Source organism: Vicia villosa, linkage group LG3 (assembly GCF_029867415.1).
Source record: "Vicia villosa cultivar HV-30 ecotype Madison, WI linkage group LG3, Vvil1.0, whole genome shotgun sequence".
NCBI classification, from domain to species: domain Eukaryota; kingdom Viridiplantae; phylum Streptophyta; class Magnoliopsida; order Fabales; family Fabaceae; genus Vicia; species Vicia villosa.
Genome location: NC_081182.1, coordinates 157,718,119 through 157,742,355, shown reverse-complemented (window position 1 = coordinate 157,742,355; position 24,237 = coordinate 157,718,119). Strand labels below are relative to the sequence as shown.

The 24,237-nt window shown below is 38.9% G+C and overlaps 1 non-coding gene and 1 pseudogene across 1 annotated transcript; one reads left to right on the top strand and one right to left on the bottom strand.

Annotated features, from left to right (window-relative positions):
- Positions 1 to 24,237, top strand: part of LOC131659247 (uncharacterized) — a 119,742-nt pseudogene that overhangs the window by 48,049 nt on the left and 47,456 nt on the right.
- Positions 10,814 to 10,920, bottom strand: LOC131593795 (small nucleolar RNA R71). Its single transcript, XR_009281175.1, has one exon. It is a non-coding gene; the product is annotated as a small nucleolar RNA R71 (small nucleolar RNA).

Genomic DNA, 24,237 nt, shown 5'->3' with positions numbered 1-24,237 from the left:
GTTCTGATTGGAGAAATTGGAGATCTTGGGTTGAGGATGGAAATTGGTTTTTCTGGGTTGAAGAGGGCATAAGGTTCAGGTTCTCTATCAAGCATAAACGAAGTGTTTGAAGAGGATAGTAGAAGGGAGGATTCAACTTCATTGTCAGAGTCTAAGACTATGACAATGCGGTCAGAGGATGGATTCTGGGGTTTAAAGGTGTTCATGAGACGAATGAATGAGTCAGAAAAGGATGATTCTCGAGAGGGGAGGTTGAAGAAAACTAGAATGTCAACTGCAGGTTGGGGGTCAGAAGTTTAAGGAGTGGATTGTGGTTGAGATTCAGAAGGAGGGGGTTGAGTTTCAGAAGGTGTATATTTTTCTAGAAGAATGGTGTTTAGAGGTGTTGGTTCAAGAATTGTTTCAGAATCAAGAATAGGCTCTTTGCCTTTAGACATGGGGGAAGCAGAAGATGGAAGGTTAGAAATTTTGGTGGATGGAGGAGGATTTTCTGGGGCTTTTTCTGGTGATTTTAATGGTGGAGCTTCTGTTGATACATGTTTAGAAATTAAAACAGGAGCAGAAACACGCTCAGAGATAGAAATACCTAAAGATTTTTTCTTCTTCTAAGGCTTGGAAGGTCCATCTCCAACAGTCTTCCTCTTTTTCTCCTTTTCTTTTCTTTCTTCTTCTCTTCTCGTTTTTCTTGATTTTCTTCTTGAACTTCTGTCTGCTCTTTCTTCTCTTTCTTTTCCTTCTTTCCTTCTTTCTGGTCTTACTTTCTTTTCTTCTTCTTTTTCTGTTCCTCTGTTTCTGGTACTAGATCAGTTGTAGTGAGAGCCTTTTGCTTGCTTATCCACATAGGATCATATGCAGAGCCTTCCTCTTTACATAGTTTCAGATAGTTGACAACAATGTTAGGATGCTCATTTTTTAAAACAGTTCAAAATCAACCAGAGCAGGAGCTCTTTTGGACAAAACTTCATGGTCCACTCTGGGAGTAGCACCAACAGTGTCTATTAAACTCATCTTTTTCAGAGTGTGAGCATTCATAGTGCTTCCACTCGTTGCATACAGATCCTTGATAACTCCATCTTTTTCTAGATCACCAACCAATCCAGTTTCAACTAGAAGATCTGTAATTTTCCTTCCAAATAGAATTATGTTTCTTCTGAACTTGGGATTCTTCAATCTGACTGCTTCTCTAGAGTCCCTCACATGGTTCCACATGTGGTTAAAGATTATGAAAAGAAGATCCACCTTCTCTTGGTTACCAATACAGTACAGAATGTACTGTTGGTCCTTGTTGACATAGTTTGGAGAAATAGTTGCCTTACTGTGGTAGATGCAACCCAAAAGGATCTTAGCCTAGATTCTGTAGGGATCCTTCAATTCCTTGATTAATGTAGACTCTTTCCCAGACTTGAAGATTTCTGCATAAACAGCGTCCCAGTCTGTTCTTCCAATTATGGCTCCAGAAGCACCTTCAACATTTTCTAGGCCAAATAATCTTCTGATAAGATTTTCAGTGATGGAGATTTCTTCACCATGAGCAAAGGACATAATTGCTTTTGACATAATTGAGGCATGAACCCAAAACTCTTTGACCAAATTTGGGTAAATTGGTCCACACAGACGGGAGAAGAACGCTTCCCAACCCTGAAATATCATATTGTCCTTCAAATGAATGTCATGTTCTTCCAGATTATCAAAATCGACCATCATTTCAGCAAGAACTTCTAATTCATCCATAGGAATCAGACAGGTCTTCTGTGGAACATTCTGTTGTTGCTGTTGATCTTGCTCTTGTTGTTGAGAAGACGAACCAACTTGTTGCTTAGATGAAGACACCATTGAAGAACACTTGAGATTTTTGGGTTTCGTAACTTTAGGGTTTTTGAAAAGAGAGAAGAGAAGACAAAAATGCATATAACAAGAGATGATGAATGCTTGAAAAAGGATAAAATGAATATGAGATGTGTTTAAATAGACACGTATGTGAAAACAAAATGCAATGAAATTCTGAATGAGAGCAGTTACAGAATGCAAAGAATCAATCACATTTAATGTTGAGAGACGTTAGTGGAGATAGCGTGAGATTTGAAAAGATTTGCACAGTTACCTAGGGCGGCGTCTCATCAACTGCACGCATGCTTGTCCCTTCAGAATGAACACGTGGTCACCATCTAGAATAGCTGGTGACAGCTGTTTTGCTTTAACAGAAGTTCTGTATCATACTTAGACATATGAAACGTTAGCAATAACAGAATCAGAGTGTCTAAATGATCATACATAACTAGAACATCTGATAAGAAAATAAATAAACATTTCAAATCTAATCCATTTATCAAATCTTCTCAATACCTTCATTCTGGGCATAAATCCATACCAATGTTCTTCAGAATGAACTTAAACCTATCTTCAGCAAGGGGTTTTGTAAAGATAGTCCCTAATAAAGTGATGTTTAATCTCTATATGTTTAACTTTAGAATGTAGAATAGGATTCTTAGATAAACAAATAGCAGAAGTATTATCACAGAATACAGGAATGTTACTCTCATATATCTGATAGTCTTCTAGCTGACTTTTCATCCAAAGCATCTGTGTACTACATCCAGCAGCAGCTACGTATTCTACTTTTGTAGTAGATAGTGCAATTGTGGCTTGCTTCTTGCTGTACCAGGAGATCAGATTTCTTTCCAGAAACTGACAGCTTCCAGAAGTACTTTTCCTTTCAACTCTATCTCCAGCGTAATCAGCATCACAATAGCCTACTAAGTTGTATTCTTCAGATCTTCTGTAGACTAAACCAACATTAGTAGTACCTTTCAGATACCTAAGAATTCCCTTAACAGCAGTTAAGTGAGACTCTCTAGGATCTGATTGGAATCTAGCACACAAGCATACACTAAATAAAATATCAGGTCTAGAAGCAGTTAGATAGAGAAGAGATCCTATCATACCTCTATAGATCTTCTGATTTACCTTCTCGCTTACCTCATCCTTACCTAATACGCAAGTTGGATGCATTGGAGTTTTTGCTTCTTTACTTTCAGACAAATTGAACTTCTTCATAAGCTCTTTGACATACTTAGTCTGATGAACATAAGTTCCTTCAGAAGATTGATTGATCTGAATGCCTAGGAAGTACTTTAGATCTCCCATCATGCTCATCTCAAATTCTGCCTGCATAGACTTAGGAAACTCCTTTCCAAGTGTAGCATTAGATGTTCCAAAAATAATATCATCAACATAAATTTGACAAATTAAAATATCCTTTTTAAAGGTTTTACAGAAGAGAATTGTGTCTACTTTTCTTCTTGTGAAACCATTATCTAGAAGGAAAGAACTTAATCTTTCATACCAAGCTCTGGGAGCTTGCTTCAAACCGTATAGTGATTTCTTTAGTTTAAAAACATGTTTTGGAGACTTAGAGTCTTCAAAACCAGGAGGTTGGTGGACATAAACTTCATCATCTATATAAAAATTAAAAAACGCACTCTCAACATCCATCTGATACAGAGTGATGTTATTTTGAGTGGCAAAAGAAATTAATAAACGAATAGATTCTAACCTGGCCACTGGTGCAAAGGTTTCTGTTTAGTCAATACCTTCTTGCTCACTATAGCCCTGAGCAACCAGTCTGGCTTTGTTTTTGATGACTTCACCTTTCTCACTCAGCTTGTTTCTGAAGACCCATTTTGTTCCAATGATATTGAATCCTTTAGGTCTAGGAACCAAATCCCAAACATCATTCCTTTAGGTCTAGGAACCAAATGCCAAACATCATTCCTTGTAAAGTTGGCAATTATCCAGTCAGCATCTTCCAGAGTTTGATCAACAGAAGTTGGCTCAATCAAAGACACTAGACCAAATTGACATTATGCATTGTTCTTCAGGAATGCTCTGGTTCTGATGGGATCATCTTTCTTTCCAATAATCACATCTTCTGGATGAGCAGAGTTGAGTCTAGAAGATCTTTTGAGTGTTGGCTCTTCAGATATTCTGAGATTCTCTAAAGACGCTACAACTTGATCTTCTGCATCATGACCTGAGTTAGTGATATCTATATCTGCAAAATTCTCAAACTGCTTTGGCTTTTCATTGCCAAGCTTATCATCAAATCTGATATTGATTGATTCCTCAACTACCAGAGTTTTAGTATTGTATACTCTGTAGCCTTTTGAGCGTTCAGAATATCCAAGTAGAAAACACTTCTGAGCTTTAGAATCAAACTTGTTCAGATGATCTTTAGTATTTAGAATATAACAAATACATCCAAATGGATGGAAATATGAAATGCTGGGCTTTCTGTTATTCCACAATTCATAAGGAGTCTTATTTAGAATAGGTATTATGGAGATTCTATTCTAAATATAACAAGCTGTGTTAATTGCTTCTACCCAGAAATGCTTAGCCATATTAGTCTCATTGATCATGGTTTTGGCCATTTCTTGTAGAGTCCTATTCTTTCGTTCTACAACTTCATTTTGCTGTGGAGTTCTAGGACAAGAGAAATCATGGGCAATACCATTTTCTCTGAAATAACTTCCAAAGAATCTGTTCTCAAATCCACCACCATGATCACTTCTGACTTTTATGATTTTACATTCCTTTTCATATTGAATCTGATTATAGAAGTCATAGAACACAAAATGTGACTCATCCTTGTGTTTTAAGAACTTTACCCAAATCCATCTGCTATAGTCGTCTACAATGACCAATCAATATTTCTTGCCTCTGATTGATGCTGTTTTGACTAGGCCAAAAAGATCAATGTGCAAAAGTTCTAAAGGCCTAGAGGAAGAGACAACAATTTTAGATTTAAACGCTGGTTTTGAAAACTTCCCTTTCTGACATGCTTCACAACGAGCATCTGATTTATATTTCAGATTAGGGAGTCCTCTGACCAGATCTTATGTGCCAGACCCACTGCTCTTCATTAACAGACAGAAGGCAAGTAACCTTTTGGTTCTTAAGATCTGAAAGATCAATCTTGTAAATGTTGTTCTTTCTCTTGCCTGTAAATAGGATTGAGCCATCCTTCTGACTAATAGCTTTACAAGACTTTTGATTAAAGATTATGTCATAACCATTGTCACTTAATTGACTTATGGACAATAAGTTATGAGCTAATACATCTACTAAAAGAACATTAGTTATAGAGGGAGAAATACCAATACATATGGTTCCCGAGCCAATGATTTCGCCCTTCTGATTCCCTCCAAACTTTACTTCTCCAGCAGATTTAAGTTCCAGATCTTGGAACATAGACCTTCTTCCCGTCATGTGACGTGAGCACCCAGAGTCCAGGTACCATGACATGTTTGTCTTTTGAGCTTTGAAGGAGATGTGCAACAAGAATTATCTTATCCTTAGGTACCCACATTCTTTTGGGTCCTTTGGGGTTAGTCCTTCTCAAGTTTTGATTGAACTGAGATTTATCATAAGATTTTCCATAAGATTTTCCAGAGTGTGCAACAACATATTTCTTTGTGTGTGTTATATGGAAACTCTTAGAGTGTGATGTGTGTTTGATATCATGAGAATGGCCATACTTGAACTGATCATACAAAGGTTTGTATTTGATAATCATCTCATCAATAGGTTCAAGTTTATATGGGGTTTCACCCTCAAAGCCTATGCCTATTCTCTTGTTTCCACTTACACCATATATCATAGAACTTCTAGGTAAGTGCTTCTGAACGCTGATTTGTGCATACTCTTTTATACTTTTCCTGAAATGGAAAACGTAAAGGATTAGAGTACCACATTGTCTTATACAAAATTCATACTTAATGTTATCATCAAAACTAAGAATATTGATCAGAACATTTCTTGTTCTAACACCTTTGTGGTACTTCAAAATATGGGCTTTGGTTCTCCGAGGGAACTGATTGCTCTTTTGTTGGCTATTTCGATTCCAAATTTTCCAGTTTCAAATCGGATAGGAAGAGCACTAGTGTGACATGTCACTTCTTTTCAAACTCCTTAGTAAGTTGGCAAAGCAAAAAGCAAGTTTTTGTTGCTTTGTCAACTGCCGAGGCGGAATACATCGCATCCAGAAATTGTTGTGCTCAGATTTTATGGCTCAAACAACAATTTCTCGACTGCCATATTAAACAGAAACGTATTCCTACTTTTTGTGACAATACAATTGCCATTAATCTAACCAAAAATTCGGTTCTGCACTCACGCACAAAACATATCAAAATTAGGCATCATTTCCTTAGGGATGATGCAGAGAAGGGTGGCGTCGTGTTTGAGCATGTTGACAGCAAACACAGTTTGCCGATATCTTTACAAAACCACTTGCAACTGAACCGTTCTTCCACATCCGTATGGAACTAGGTGTTCTTGATATATCGAATAGTATGCAACATAAATGAGTTGCATTGGCCATATTTATGCTTGTACTCTCATGTCTTACTTACAATATAGTTTATAAGTGTTTAGTGAGGGCAATGTGTCACATAATATCTTCATCAAGGTAATGTCTTTCCTATCAAAATCTCTACTCTTGATCATGCGTAAACAGTAAACTTGCATTGATATTTGTGTTTGTTTCTTTTATGATAAATTTTTTTCACATAGGCTTGCTATTTAATGTAGAAATGAGCTCACATAACATGAAATCGGATAAATATTGACTTTTTGACTGCATGAGTTGACCTAAGACTCTTTGCAGTCAACACACACTGTAGCTTTTATCTTCATGTATTTGTTATGTATCCGCAATTTCCTATTGTTAACAACGTACTTTGTTATTCTTGCATTTAAATTTTGAACATCTGTTATGTAATGCACTTCATGATGTTGTTTACTTGATTTCACCATTATATGTTTTGCACTAGCTTCATTTTATGTGAATCGTTGTTAGTGTTTTAAGTTGCTTAGTAGAAAATGATTATGCTATTTGATATGTTTGTGTTACGTTTAACCATGTGCTTTTCTCTTTTTGATGTTGTCAAAGGGGGGGAAGAAGACAGCAAGATAAGTGCGTGAGCAAGATGCTGATTTTGTTGCAGATTTTGGTACTTTACGAGATGCACAAATTCAGGGGGAGAATATTCAATAAACTGAGTATAAAAGTAGCTTGAGGTTAATTAAGGTTTTTCCATCATGAAAAAGGGGGAGTATGTGAGGGCAATGAATCTCTATCCTTGTTTTAATGATGTCAAAACTTATTGATTTGAGTAGGCTTCATGAAAGTCTTTGAAAGCAAGAATTTTTAGAAGAACTACCTGCATGCGTTGACTCAAGTACTGTGTACGTCGACTTTGAAGAAAAAAATTGGGACAAGCTCAAGACTGCTCGCTTCGAACCCTCTAGTCGACTTAAAACTGGGAGTTGAGAATTTACTTTATGCGTCGACGCATGCCCTGCAGCGGACGACGCATGGTCATTTCGACTAACCTCGGGACCGCTCACGTCAACCCATCTAGTCGACTTATAATGGAAGTTAAACATTTACAGCTTGGGTCGACGCATGCCCTACAACGTTCAATGCATCATTGTTTGAAATTTCATCCCACTTGCCTCAGGATTGCTCGCGTCGACTGGAATTACTGTAATGGTCGACTGTTCACTGTTTGACATAGATTTTCTGCTATGCTATGTGGTCATTGGTTATTGGGTAACACATATATTAACTAGTTTTCATCATTTGGAATTTACAACAAGAAAAAGAGAAAGATATACACATTGAACTCATCAACTTCATTCTCTCATGCATCCATCATCAAATACACATAATAATTTTTGTTGATCAAAGTGTAGAGATGTGGTGATAATGTTCAAACTGAAGATTGAGATTGAGATTTGGGTTAAGCTATTGTGTATTTTTTCTTGAATAGAACTGTTCCTTTATAACACTTTTGATTACCATCCGGAAGAAGATTTCGGCGAGGTCACGCAGGAATCTGTAGTGTTTAACTTTAGGGGTTTGAGCAATACAAGTAGTGCGAGTTCAAGATCGAATGCGTCCTTTCTATTCTTCGGCCAGAAGCCTTATTTATAGATGTTGGAGCCATAATCACTATCACTAATGGAGGGACCTTGGATTCCCTCCATAATGAGCGAACTATAGTAACCCTCGCCGTCCGGTCATAAAGGGGTTATAACTCCCATAATGACGGGGTCTTTTATATGTAGGTGGTGGTTATGGCCGACTAGGGTAAAACATTTGTATGCCTACTAGTGAGTTCGTCTTGGCCGGGCTAATGACACTAACCGATTTGGATGTCCATTTCAAGTTGGGTATTCCCGCCGAGTTGTGAGTCTCCGCCGAGTTGAAGATCCAACTAGGCTCCTTAAGGTTCATCGCCAATCCTTATCTTATGCATACCTCCTCCTTCAGGTGATGGTTTTCCTGGTCGGTCTGAACATCCGAAATATGAACAAGCCCCTGAAACAACTGGATCAAAATTATCAAGTGAAATCAATGAAGTCGCCATTGATTGTTTATTTATCCCAAGAGATGGGAAAGGAAAACATCGAGTAAAACCTAAAGGGGAAAAAAACAAAAGGTCTTACGACCAAGAGAAAATGGTAAGGGTGTCGCTTACGCAAGGAGAAGGGATTATCACTCCTCACGGTAATCTGAGAGATCTTTCTCAAACTAGCATGACCCAATCTTAGGTACCCGGACTCTGGGTGCTGATCACACTGAATCGCACTATGTTAATGGCTCGAATATCACATGTTTTCTTTAGTTTTTACTATCATTATCTCGTATTATGCTTGTATTTCATTTGTTTTCAGTATTCTAGACCTTTCAGAGCCTTTAGTAAAGAAACGAGCCAAAACGCCAGGAAATTACGGCTTTTCAAAGAGATTTGCACTTATGGCGTCCTGCACCGCGCCGACGATAGAGAATGCTATGACATGCCCACTCCTTCATGAAGCCAACTGCCACGATCACACGATCCCATCAGTTACTCATCACCACACCCGCGCCCATGGTGGAGCTGCCGCGCCCGTGGCCTTCACAAAAAGGTTCCCGCTCAAAAGGAGTTGAGGGGCACTCATGTCCTTACGCTGATCCAGAATGCACTATATATAGTTTAGTTTTTTCATTTTCGGTTCTTTATCCAAGCTTAGTACAAACTTAAGCCATATGCTATTAGTTTCTATAAAGTAGTAACCTCTTCACATTGGGGAGTTACTACGGTGTAGATTGAGTTGTAATCGAGTCTTGGAGCACTTTGTTTGAAGTTTATCATACCAGCCTTCACTTTGTATCAAGATTCAATCTCTGATCGAAGTAAGGTTCAATTTACTTGCTTTATTTATTTTCTTGCTCTTACCATAGTCTACAAGTTTTATAGACTCTAAATGCTCTTACCATAGTCTACATGTGTTATACACTTTAAATGCTCTTACCATAGTCTACACGATTTATAGACTCGCACCCTTTTATTACTCGCACTTACCATAGTCTACATGTGTTATCGCAATTACTATGTCTGGCTAAATTATAAAGGTTTGAATGTAATGATTGTCATCATGTCTGTGTTCTAATTGTCATTTTAGTGGAAATACTCTGGGGATGTTTTACTTTTAACTTAAGTCAAATTGTGCTTAAATGTTTATTGGGTAAGATCGAAAGCCGTCCATATAAAAGATATGACTTGATTATTATTATTTAACCAAACAAAAGAACGAAAGTGATTTGGTTGGTTAAATAGGAATCATTAACTCTTTTTAGAAAACGATTTTGAAACTATTTTCGGACGCGTTTGTAGGTTTGAAATCTGACTCTTGGTCAAAAGCCAAGAGTCTCTTTAAGTTAATCTTTCCAAGTAAAATCACTTTTCTTTTAAGTCAAAACTATCAATTTCTTAAAAATAGATTTACTGCTTTAACGCGGAAGGCACCCTTTATGTGTGACAATAAAGGAAGTTAAATTAAAGAGTAAATTCGGTTCTTGGTAGCCAAAAGCTACAAGTTTCTGTTAAATTGATTCTTTGCTACGAATAGAAAATACTGCCCCATGAGTCGTTTCACTTATGCATGCCTGGATCATAGTCTGGTTTCATGATTTACATTCCAACCTGTCGCTTTAAACTGTTATTCACTTTGCTCACTTACCTTGTTACACTGCACTCACAACAATATTCCTGTTTCACCTTAGATAAGCACCTTAGCAATAGTGTTGATAGATTGACGATTGGTCTCTGTGGTTCGATAATCTTATATATTACTTCGATAGGCTGTGCACTTGCAGTACTATATTTAGGCTATATGTTACAGACCCATCAAGTTTTTGGCGCCGTTGCCGGGGAACAACTTCGTCAAAATTTGTACCCTATTGTTATCCCGTTTAGACTAAGGCTATTCTAGTAGGTAGATGCGTAGAAATCGTAGCACTGGTAACCTATTAAACCCTTTAGTGGAACCCAAACGTTACGCCCGAGCATGTCTGTTTATCCTTAAATTAAGGAAAGCTATGGCTGAAGACCGTAACCAAAGACCGCTTAAAGAGTTTTCTCATCCATTTAATGAGGAGGCCAGTTCTAGTATCGTAACCCCCGCTATAACAACCATCAATTTTGAACTTAAGCTCTCATTACTTCAACTGGTTCAACAAAACCAATTCGCTGATCTCACTACAGAGAACCCGAATCAACACCTAAAAGTGTTTATCCAGTTAGCTGACACCCTTAAGGCGAATGGAGCCACACCCGAAGCCATCCGCTTAAGATTGTTTCCTTTCTCCCTTAGAGGTAAATCCCATGACTGGCTAGACGCCCTTCCAACCAACTCAATAACAACTTGGGAAGACCTTAGGAGAGCCTTTCTTGCTAGATATTTCCCACCTAGTAAGACCGTTGTCCTTAGGAACCTGATCACTAGTTTCACTCAAAACCAAGGCGAATCACTCTTTGATGCCTGGGAAAGATATAAAGAACTTTTGAAAGCCAGTCCGCACCATGGCCTAGAGCAATGGTTAATCATACACACCTTCTATAATGGACTCCATTACAACACGAAAATGTCTATTGACGCTGCCGCTGGCGGAGCGTTAATGAACAAACCTTATCCCGACGCTTGTGCCCTGATAAAGGACATGGCCCAAAACCAAGCCCAATGGGGGATAGAACAAGCAACGATAGAGAAAAAGGAGAGCCATGGAGGAAAGCATGAGATAAGTTGCATGAACATGATGAATGCTAAGATGGACGCTTTGGCCTTGAAAGTCGAAAACATGTCTCAAAACCCTACCACAGTGGCAGCAATCCAATCGGAATGCAAGCTCTGTGGAACTCAAGGACATCAAACCATTGACTGTAACCTTCTGAACGATTCTGGCTCAGACCAAGTTAACTATACCCAAGGAAATCCTTTCTCGAATACCTACAACCCCGGATGGAGGAATCACCCTAATTTCTCTTGCAAGAACAACAACCCCATCCAAAATTCTGGATCTTCGATACCCCAAGGATTCCAAACACAAAAACAAAACCAACCTATGCAAGTTGTGCCACCAAGACCGAACCTTAAAGAAACCATATACACCTTTATCCAGAGTCAAACTCAGCAAAATAAGGAGTTTATGAACCAACACATTCACAAAAACGAGTTAGTTACCCAGATTTCACAAGTAGCTCAAACCACCTCTGCACAAGTTGTACTTGGAGGACAATTCCCTGGACAAACCCAACCTAATCCTAAAGGAACAACAAATTCTATCACCCTAAGAAGTGGAACCGCTTATGAAGGACCTAAAAATCCTAACCAAAGCACGCCGAAAAAACCTAAGGAAGATGCTGAACCTAAAGACCAGGTAGAGGAAACAGAGAAACCCGAAAAGCAATCAAAACCAGAGGTAGAGAATCGCACACCACAACCTTACAAGCCACCCATTCCATTTCCACAAAGGTTGAAAAACACCAAAACATAAAACCAATTCCAAAAGTTCATTAAGGTAATAGAGAAACTCCACGTAGAAATCCCTTTTACCGAAGCAATAACCCAGATACCATCATATGCTAAGTTCTTGAAGGATATTTTGTCTAACAAACGCCGACTCGACGATCCCAAACCTTTGGAATGTCATTCCATATCCGAGAATAAACTTGCCAAGAAAGATAAGATCCTGGAAGTTTTTCTATCCCTTGCGTCCTAGGAAATCATATGATAGACAAAGCATTTTTGGACCTAGGAGCAAGCGTAAGTCTGATGCCCTTGGCTATCTGTAAGAGGTTAATACTAGGAGAGCTTCAACCTAATAAGATGTCGTTACAACTAGCCGATAGATACGTTAAATACCCTGTGGGTATTTTAGAGGACATACCTGTCAAGATTGGTTAGTTATACATTCCGACTGATTTCGTAGTTATGGATATCAAAGAAGATGATAGACCATTCTTATCGACCGCTGGAGCTATAATAGATGTTAAGAAAGGGAAGCTGACTTTTGAGGTAGGAGATGAAAAGATCGAGTTCATTCTATCAAAATTTCTAATGGCACCAGTGATAGGAGATGCGTGTTATGCCATCGACGTCATCGATGAGTGTGTAAATGAGCTCAACGATTCCTTAATCAGATTACCTTCTACCCCCATTTTAGAGGATGACGGATTCAAGAGTATGGAACCTTACATTGACGACAACCTTTTTGAGTGCTTAGCACTTACCCCCGACCCTATGCCGTGCACAAAGAAACCTGCCATAGAACTTAAGGAACTACCCAAAAATCTAAGATATGAGTTTTTGGATGAGGAGATGAATCGACCTGTCATAATAAGCGCCACTCTGAACCAAATCGAAACAAACCAACTCTTAGATACCTTGCGGAAATATCCCTCATCGAGGGATGGCAATTTGGCCCATCCCCAGTGGGTACCCACAAAAAACCCCATATCGGGTAGGGTAAATACCAATAAAAATGGGTATGGGCACGGGCACGGGTAATTACCCATTAAAATATGCGGGTATGGGTGCGGGCACGGGTACCTTACTACCCAACCCGCCCCATACCCACACTGCATATTTCTATAATGTCATTTATATTATTATATAAAAATGCATGATTCTAAATTTTTTTTAAAATATATCGCTATTAAATCATTACACATTTTTATAAAAGTGTTTATTTGTTTCTTAACTCAACAATAACATACATAAATTTTTTAATATTGTTAAAAAGACTTAAATTATATGATATTTTGTAACTAAACGATTTAATTTTACTATAAATGCGGATAAACGGGTACGGGTATGGGCATTGAGGTACCCACAGGTTACGGGTACGGGCATGAATATTGATGCCCACGCGGGTTTGGTGTCGAGTACGGGGATTTTTTTAAATTGCGGGTATAGGGACGGATATTATAGTACCCTGCCCAAACCCTGCCCATTGCCATCCCTACCCTCAGCTTTAGGATATAAAGTCTCTGATTTAAAAGGAATAAGCCCGTCCGTATGCATGCATCGGATTTTGCTAGAGGAGAATTTGAAACCCTCGAGAGAGCATCAGAGAAGAATAAACCCTATCATGAGCGACATAGTAAAGAAAGAGGTCCTTAAGTTATTAGAAGCTGACATCATTTACCAGATTTCGGATAGTGAGTGGGTAAGTCCCGTCCATGTGGTACCAAAGAAAGGAGGTATCACTGTTGTGGAAAATGAGAAAGGTGAGCGTGTAGCAAAACAAACTGAATGAGAATGGCACATATGTATAGATTACCGAAAGTTGAAAAGGCGACTAGGAAGGACCATTTCCCTCCTTCATTTATAGATCAGATGCTTGAGCGTCTACCAAGACACTCGTATTTCTGTTATCTTGATGGATATTCTGGCTTTTTCCAAATCCCTATTCACCCGGAGGACCATGAAAAAACCACATTTACTTGCCCTTATGGAACATTGGCCTACAGACGGATGCCCTTTGGGCTATGTAATGCACCCGCCACTTTCCAACGCTGTATGATGTCGATTTTCACAGACTACCTCAATGGAATTATGGAGGTATTTATGGACGATTTTTCGGTATGTGGATTTGATTTTAACAACTGCCTATTGAATTTAGAGAAAATCTTATAAAGATGTGTGGAAGTAAACCTTGTGCTGAATTGGGAGAAGTGTCATTTCATGGTGAACGAAGGGATAATCTTAGGGCACATCATCTCCGAGAGAGGCATAGAAGTTGACAAGGCCAAGATAGAAGTTATAGAAAACCTAAACCCACCTAAGACCATTAGGGAAGTGAGGAGTTTTCTAGGTCATGTTGGGTTCTACCGACGTTTCATCAAGAACTTCTCTGGAATAACTAAACCCTTAACAAACCTATTGATGAAAGATGTCGAGTTTGAATTTGATCAGAAATGTCTTGAGGCCTTTGAAGTTTTAAAGCAAGCACTGATTTCAGCGCCTATCATACAACCCCCTGACTGGACGCCACCCTTTGAAATCATGTGTGATGTTAGCGATTTCGCTGTAGGAGCCGTACTGGGACAGAGAAAAGATAAGAAACTGCATGTCATTTACTATGCTAGTAGAACCCTAGACGCTGCCCAGCTTAATTACACAACCACAAAAAAGGAATTGCTAGCCGTCGTGTTTGCTATCGATAAATTCCGATCTTATTTGGTAGGAGCCAAGATAATAGTATACACCGACCACGCTGCAATCCGATACTTGTTAAGTAAGAAAGATGCTAAACCTAGATTGCTCAGATGGGTTCTCTTACTCCAAGACTTTGACCTTGATATTAAAGATAAAAAAGGAACAGAGAACTTAGTTGCTGACCACCTCTCTAGGTTAGAACATCTTAAACCTGAACTAATACCTATAGATGATCACTCCACGTATGAAAGACTAGTAGCTGGGATGAACACTATTGAGAAGGACCACCTCTCTAGGCAACGTCATTGAACACTGCCATGCTGCACCTTATGGTGGACATGCAAGCACGTCTAAGACATGCGCTAAGATCTTCCAAGCTGGTCTTTATTGGCCTACCGTTTGGCGCGATGTCCACACTTATATTTCAAGGTGTGACCGATGCCAACGCACTAGGAACATCTCAAGACGTGACGAAATGCCTTTGAGTAACATCCAAGAAGTAGAATTATTCGATGTTTGGGGTATTGATTTCATGGGGCCTTTCCCTTCCTCAATGGGTAACAAGTACATCCTAGTAGCCGTTGACTATGTCTCAAAGTGGATCGAAGTTGTTGCATCGCCCACAAATGATACCAAGGTAGTTGTCAAACTGTTCAAGAATATCATTTTCCCTAGGTTTGGAACCCCGAGGTTAGTCATAAGTGATGGAGGATCACACTTGATATCTAAGATATTTGACAAGCTTCTAAGTAAGTACGGAGTAAAACATAGAGTAGCAACACCATATCACCCGCAAACTAGTGGCCAAGTGGAAGTGTCGAATAGGGAAATTAAGCAGATCTTAGAGAAAATTGTATCGTTGTCCAGAAAAGATTGGTCAGCAAAACTTAGAGATGCTCTATGGGCCTACCGAACGGCCTATAAAACCCCTATTGGAACAACCCCTTATCAATTGGTCTACGGAAAGTCCTGTCATTTACCTTTTGAATTGGAACATAAGGCCTATTGGGCAATTAAAACCTTGAACTTAGATTACTTAAAGGCCGGAGAGAAACGTAATCTGGACATTCATAAGTTGGAAGAACTCCGCTTAAATGCGTATGAGAATGCCATCATTTACAAGGAAAGAACCAAGATATGGCATGACAAGAAGATCATAAAGAAAGATTTCAACATTGGCGACCCAGTTCTTCTATTCAATTCAAGATTACTACTCTTCCCTGGTAAGCTTCGCTCACGATGGACAAGTCCATTTGAAGTTTCGAAAGTTCTAAGGTCAGGAGCAGTGGAAATTAAGAATGATTCATGTGCTCCGTTTGTGGTAAATGGACAAAGATTGAAGTTATACAAAGGGGGCGATCTGCCGGTTGGTTACTCTAGTCATATTCTGATAGACCCTCCAATACCTACATGAAGTAAGATCTAACCGTCAAACTAATGACGTTAAACGAGTGATGCGTGGGAGGCAACCCACGGTTTATTTTTACTTTTATTTTGTTTTAGTACATATATATATATATATTACCTGAACTAATTTCTCGTGTTTTCTAATTTTCAGGATGAATTACCTCGATGGTATGGTTGTGATTTTCAGGGACGAGGCGTAGAAAGCCCGTTTTACTGCCTTATCTGCTAGACCTATGGTACCCACTAGGTACCCCGATTAGAGCTGCATGGGAGTACTCAGGATTGAACCAAGTATCAGGTATCTGTGCAACCAATTTGGTTGGAATGATTATGCTGATGATGTTCACAAGACCTACAGGAACCTTACTCTGGAGTTCCTTAGCTCTTTAGACTATAACCCATGGGTGGGTGAAGGAGATGACCGAGGACAGATTAATTTCTGGATGTTTGGCACCAAGTACACCCTGAACATCAAGGAGTTTGGGGATTTACTTGGTTTCCAAACTGGACCGACTGCCATTACTGAGATGCCACTGAATTACTTTCTGAGCAGAGATATTGACAAGTTTTGGCAGGACGTTACTGATGGAGCTAGCCTTGACCCTTCTGCCCAGCTGTCAAGGAAGATCCATAACCCAGCTTTCCGGTACTTTGAGATGATCCTAACCACCTAGTCACTGCTGAGGAGGTCCTATTCTTATATTGTGCTAGCCAGTCCAGACCCATCGCTAGTGGAGGTTTTCTGATAGAGAGCTTAGACCAGACTTTCAGATCTACTGCAGGTTTCATACATTCCGGAGGGAATGTGACACATATAGCTTCTGCTCTTGGCTTGGACAGGATGTTATTCCAGCTGACTCCTTACTGCGGTTATACCTTTCTGGATCTAGACTTCTGTATGGATTGTGGACTCATGAGGAGAGCCTCCTTCCATCCTTATCAGTACAGGTTGCTCATAGATGATCAGACAGTTTACACCTTTACCCTGCCAGACCCCCTGATGACATGTGTTTCCAACCCTGCCATCTGGAACTATTCTGTGGAGGGTTGGGGCGAGACATCATATTCTACACCTGAGGACTCCATCTCTGAGTACACATTTGGTCCTGAAGACCCTGTTCCTGAGTATACCCTTGGACCTGAAGATCCAGTCCCGGGGTACACACCTGGACCCGAGGTTGTACACACTACTGTTTTTACTAACAACCTCAACTTGCAGGAACCTGACATCCACACTCTATTGATCGCCATGTGCACCAAGATAGCCACGCTCCGCAATGAGGTGGCCGATCTTCATTTACAATTGGAGCTGAATGATGCCTCCTTTGCTGGTGAGTTAGATGATCTAGCTCACGAGGTGGCAGAGATGCGACGCTAGTTGACCGAGTTACGTTGTCCAGACCTTCCTACAGGGCGTCCTCCTGGTTGGTGATAGATATATGTTGTTCACGAGATCTCTTGTTTATATATATATATATATATATATATATATATATATATATATATATATATATATATATATATATATATATATATATATATGTGTGTGTGTGTGTGTGTGTGTGTGTGTGTGTGTGTGTGTGTGTGTGTGTGATTTCCCTTATGTTGTTTTTCCCTTTCAGTTTCATTTGATACACTTGTTGCATTTTATATTTTATGCACTATCTACGTTATGATGACCCGACGTTCGTACTTTTATATATATATATATATATATATATATATATATATATATATATATATATATATATATATATATATATATATATATATATATATGTTTGTGTTTTTCTTACTCACTTGTTATACTAATGTTTTGTTTTCCCGGTCATCATAACGAAAATAAAGAAAAAAATAATAAATAATATTAATCTATATATAAATATATATATATATACTCCTTTATACTTTCACTAAATATATAAAAAGTATAAAGGAGTATATATATATATATATATATATATATATATATATATATATATATATATATATATATATATATATATATATATATATATATATATATATTCTACAAAGAATATATGCTAGGTACACCCCCAAGATGTGAGTATATATATAATATTAATCTATATATAAATATATATTTATATATATATATATATATATATATATATATATATATATATATATATATATATATATATATATATATATATATATATACTCCTTTATACTTTTTATATATTTACTTTCACTAAATATATAAAAAGTATAAAGGAGTATATATATATATATATATATATATATATATATATATATATATATATATATATATATATATATATATATATTCTACAAAGAATATATGCTAGGTACACCCCCAAGATGTGAGTAATGATGCAAGAGAAGGGGCCCAAAAACAAAAGGAGACAGAACTGGTCCAGCCAGTTTCAACCTGTCGTGCCCACTGTAGGGCTGTCGTGGCCGCGGTGACGCAACGGTCACCTAACGGCTAGTTGCTCGAAAAACACCCCATTCTTCCATTCTTCCTTTTTCCATTTCCAATCCTATTTTCTTCCATTCCTAACCCCCCATAACTCCCATTATAATCCATAACCACTCCGCCACATTAATTTCCACCATAAATACTCATCAACCACCACTTTCTTCCACCACCTATAAATACCCCCTCTTTTCCACTTTCTTTCTCACACCTTCTCTACCTCTACACTCCATAACCTCCCTACTCTCTTTGCATTCATTTTTTAAGGAGACCCCATGAAGTATCAAGGCTACATTTTGCGAGAAGGCAAGTCGGGCGACAAGCAACGTCAACTACTCGAAAGGTTGACAACTACACCCATCCACTCTACAAGGTATATCGATGAAAACTCTCTCTAATCTCTAGGGATATACCATAGTGTTTTCTTCCTTCTAGACAAACTAGGCATGCATGATATCTTTGCCACACAAACACCCACCTATCCTAGACTGACGTTCGAATTTCTGAGTTCCTTAATATATAACATCTCGCCTAACACTGCTAGCACCGTAGGTGGAGTCAAATTTAGAATGTTTAACGTTAAATATGACTACTCCACCGACGGTCTAGCAGCCATGTTAGGGTTGCCTTATGGGGAAGGTGCTGTTTGTAAAGCACCCCTGGACACGGATTGGGCATTCGAAGCATTTTGGGCCAGAATTACTACACAAAATACAAACTCTTTTGATGGCCTACTTGCTTCGCATATCCACAATCCTACCCTTCGCATCTTCTGTTTCCTTTTAGCATCCACCATCTTTGCTCGGGAGAACCCAAACAAGGTGAATGCTAAGGAACTAATTATCATGCAAAGTTGCCTAGCCGACACCAAACTGAATCCAGTCTCGTTTATGATTGCCCATATGCACCATGTTATGAGGAAAGGAGGACCGATTTCCTTTGGTGGCCTAGTTACCACTATCACTCGTGCCATTGGACTAGACACAGAGCTTGCCATCCTCGACCCACTTCCCCCTCGTATTGAAAACCTTAAGTTTTTAAAAGATATACGTTTGTGCAAGACGAGGCGGGAAGGTGGTTATTACCTTATGGTTGGTGGTGCCGCCGTACCAAGTGTTGTTATGCCTTGTACCCGAAGTACTGATATCAAATTTGAGCGCAACTGGACCTACGATATAAATGCCCCAGCTTTTATTGGTCTGATGCCTCCAAATCTACCTACAGATGAGGTTAACAACACTGATAATGAGTTTGACACACTGCACCCTCTTCTTCTAACCCTCATGCAGGTACCGCTCCCACTTTCCATGTCACTGAGGACATGTGGCGTGAGCGCATGGCCCGAGAGGCCCAGAGGGATACCCTCCTGGCTACCATGCAGCAATAGGTGGCCGATAACATGGCCTTCATGCAAGCATCCCAAGTGCAGAATGCCTGCTCTTTGCAAACCATTATGGAAAGTCAACTTGCTTTCCAGAATGAGCAGCACCGTCATCAGACCACATATTCAAGTCACTTCCGATTGATGGAAGCTACCCAAGGTACCCTCCTTGGTAGGACTCAAGAGCTACAAGCGGCAAATGCCGTTTTGACAGAGAGGATAAAGCAGCTAGCATTGGCAAGAGAGCGCTGTCGTCGTAGCCGTAGTCGTCGTTCCGACCGTACCAACTAGGACGGTGAGCGAGCTAGTGGACCTCACTAGAATTTTAAGGTACCTCCTACCTGCCTTATCTTGGAACATTGGGGATAATATCCAATTTAAGTGTGGAAGGAGCATTTATCGCTTTCATTTCCTGCTTTCATTTCCCTTCAGTATGTTTTTGTTTTGTTAGATAATAATAAAATGCATGTGATAGACAAGTCCTTATGCGTAGTGTATACCCTTTCCCCCACCTTTAGACTTACAAAATTTTATTTTTTAAAGGAAATTATGGTTGTTTTTAAGGATTTGGGCTACGAGACAGGTTCTGGATAGGGTTTGTTTTATCTTAGGCACTCGTTTTTCGAAAAAATTGTTATCGTTTTAGCACCTTAAGCTTTATGAAATAGTTAAATTAGACCCTCTTTATTCCCATTATGCTTTGACTGTAAATAAAATGTACATAAGCATCCTCTAAGTATAGGATCGATAAATATAAGTGAATGATCTCCATTGCCTAAAAAATTAAAAAATATATATGTGTGCAACTATGAGTTGGGTGATCCTCATAAGATTACTTAACTCGAGATTGTTCTAAGCATCAATAAAAACAAAGAAAAAAATTATAAAAGGCACGCCCGTTGTAGTTGGTCCAGAGGTATCTGGTGCTGGACTTGGTAGGGAGGACTACGGTCCGATCCCTCGTAACTTCAAGTGGGTGAAATAAAAAGGGGTTACACCAGCTCTTATACCAGAGCCCCGTTACTTGAGATCAGAGTCACTAACCGGTCATTATACCATGAGTACGTACAGATAACGGGCTTAATGTCATTGCACCTGAATGAAAAAGGACCTCATACATAAAAGAGTCTTAGCATAGTAGGATATTAGGGGTCGGTCTGCATACTTATGAGGCTTGTGTTCGCATCCTTGCGTTTAGTGTTACCACGATACCCTTAGTTCGGATAGCTAGTGCCTAACAACACACCTTTACTCGAACTTAGAAGCCCTCTTTGCCCAAAACCTGTAAACACCAAAACTTTCCTTCATCTACTTTTAAGAGTTGTTGCATGAGGACAAGCAAGAGTCTAAGTGTGGGAGGATTTGATCACACTGAATCGCACTATGTTTCTGGCTCGAATATCACATGTTTTCTTTAGGTTTTACTATCATTATCTCGTATTATGCTTGTATTTCCATTGTATTCAGGATTCTTGACCTTTCGGAGCCTTTAGTAAAGAAACGAGTCAAAACGCCAAGAAATTAGGGCTATTCAAATATATTTGCACTTATGGCATCCTGGACCGCGCCGACCATAGAGAACGGTGTGACATGGCCCATTCCTTCATGAAGCCAACTGCCACGATCACACGATCCCATCAATTACTCATCACCACACCCGCAGTAGAGCTGTCGCGCCAGCGGCCTTTACAAAAAGGTTCCCGCTCAAAAGGAGTTGAAGGGCACTCCTGTCCTTACGTTGATCCAGAATCCACTATATATAGTTTAGTTTTTTCATTTTCTGTTCTTTATCCTTTACGTTTTCCATTTCAGTAAAAGTATAAAAGAGTATGCACAAATCAACATTCAGAAGCACTTACCCAGAAGTTCTGGATGGCTTCATCAAAACATGGTATGACAATGTAGCGGTAAAAATATACTCGAGCGTAATCGCGCGCTTGAAGTACAACAGAGTCGCCACCAACTTTATTTATTCCAAAAAGGAAAGGGAAAATATCGATAAAACCAACAAAGGAAAAAGAAATGGATAAGATGGTCATCGCAACGAAACTTAGGTTCGGGAGTCGTTTAAGCAAGGGGAGGGTATTAGCACCCCTCACCTCCATCGTACTCGATGGGACCCATTTAGTTAGTTTCGTGTTTGAGTGTTAGCGTGATGTTTGCGTTCATTAGCTTAGTAGTCGATAAAAGATAAAAGAAATGATTTTTAGGGTTTTTATTATGAAGAAAAAGAAAATATTTTTTATTATTATGCTCGCCAAGACATTTGTGTCTTGTGCCTACGTATTCCCTCATGCAATGGGAAAGTCAGAGCAATCGTAGTTCGGGCGAAGAACCACGAAAGTTTGTTGGTTGATTTTAGCGAGAGGTACTCATTCGCTTTCAACTGGAGACAATACTACGCGCACATGGATAAGAGATCACTACAAAAATGGATGACTAAATCAAGGATAAAACAAGATATTGGCCATCATCGCATTCGAGTGGAAGATATTCGATCTTCACATGTGGAAGTATTGTTCACATTCGTTTAAAGGGATGTTTAGTGAACCTTTTGAGCATAGGTGTGCACCTAGCGCGTTGTTCACCCAAGGTATTCAACAGGAGCGAGCCCCATTGTCACTTGTTATCCACGTTGGTAAAAGAGAATGTTTGCGGACGTTTAGCAAAGGATTAAGCATAGGTGTGCACCTAGCGCGTCTTTACCCAAGGTATTTAATAGGAGCGAGCCCCATTGTCACTTGTTGTCCTTGTTAAATAATTTGTTTTAATTCAAAAGATCAAGGTATTCAAGAGGTGTTCACCCCTTGTCACTTAATCTCTTGGTTTGATTAATGTGTTTTGATTCAAAAGATCAAGGTATTCAAGAGGTGTTCACCCCTTGTCACTTAATCTCTTGGTTTGATTAATGTGTTTTGATTCAAAAGATCAAGGTATTCAAGAGGTGTTCACCTCTTGTCACTTAATCTCTTGGTTTGATTAATGTGTTTTAGTTCAAAAATCAAGGTATTCAACAGGTGTTCACCCCTTGTCACTTGATCACTTTGATTTGATTAATGAAAGGTTTTAAAAAAAAGGTGTTAATTTAATGTTTTGATCCAAAAGAATCGAGGTATTCAAGAGGTGTACACTTCTTGTCACTCGATTTTTTGGTATGGCTTAAAGAATTTTTGTAAGGAAGAAACTCGACGTTGAATCGAGAAATTTATTATAAGCGACTTGGCGTGGGACCAAGATTTATTGATTTTCGGATTGAGGTTAATCTAATATTTTTTTGGGATTTTTAATATAAGAGGTAAAATCTAACAAATCTACATAATAAAAATATTTTTTGGGTTTTGTTATATTAAAAGAATAAAATTAAAACTACACAATATTAATATTTTTTGTATTTTTAATAAGAAAATAAAATCTAAACTAAAACATATTTTTGTATTTTTTTGAAATATAAAGAAAAACTAGAACAAATAAATAAGTAAAACAAATAAATGGGCTAAAAACAATCAAAATGGGGAGGTGTAAGCATAAGGGATCGTTGGGCTTAGAGGGGAGGCCCAACCAATTCTAAAACTCAGCCTAAAAGGGGTGTATGAATCAGAATGGGGTGGCATGTAAAGGAATTCGATTGGGCTTTTAATGCTGTAGGCCCAAGACAAACTAAGTGTCATAAGCCAGGGGGTACACGCTGAAATGAGGGGTGGTGATAAACAAATCCGGGTCGGGCTGAATCACAACAAGCCCAAGCTCCCTCATGATGGTAAAACCGTAAACTAGTGAAGAGGGTATCCGCCTCCCTCACCTCTCACGTCACTCTCACTCTGTCTCACGCTTTTTCTGGAAAAAAAAGAACCAAACAAACACTCCACGGAACTCTCTCTCTGCTTTCGACTGCTTTGTGTTTCTCACTCTCGGCTTTGCGTTTCTCTCTAATAACACAACAAACTCTCTCACACTCATTCTAAAACAACAACGATCTCCACCACGAAGATCAAAGTATAAAGAAGCAAACAAGGATTCGGTTCAAAACAAAGATTCAAATACAATTACACAATTAATAATTGGAAGTCAAAAGAATGCGAAAATACCGACTCCGAATGTTCTCGGAGGTGACGAATCCACGGTGAGTTTGATTCTTCTCCTTCTTCTGATCTCGCGCCTCGGCAATTTCTTCTTCTCTGACTTACGTCCTTGTTGTCGTGGTAATTTGATGGCGATGTCTTTGTTGTGGTCGAATGTGATGCAGATGATGAACGATGGAAGCAGAGAGTTGGAGGCGTATTGGAATGAATGTATGATGAAGGTTTTATGGTGGAAACATAGTTTGGAGTGAAGAGATCACGAAGATACAAATTTTTTTCTGAGTTTTGCTTTTGGTCGCTCCCCCTTTCTTGCTGAATTGATGCTCTTTATGTAGTGGGTTGTAAAGGATTTTGGG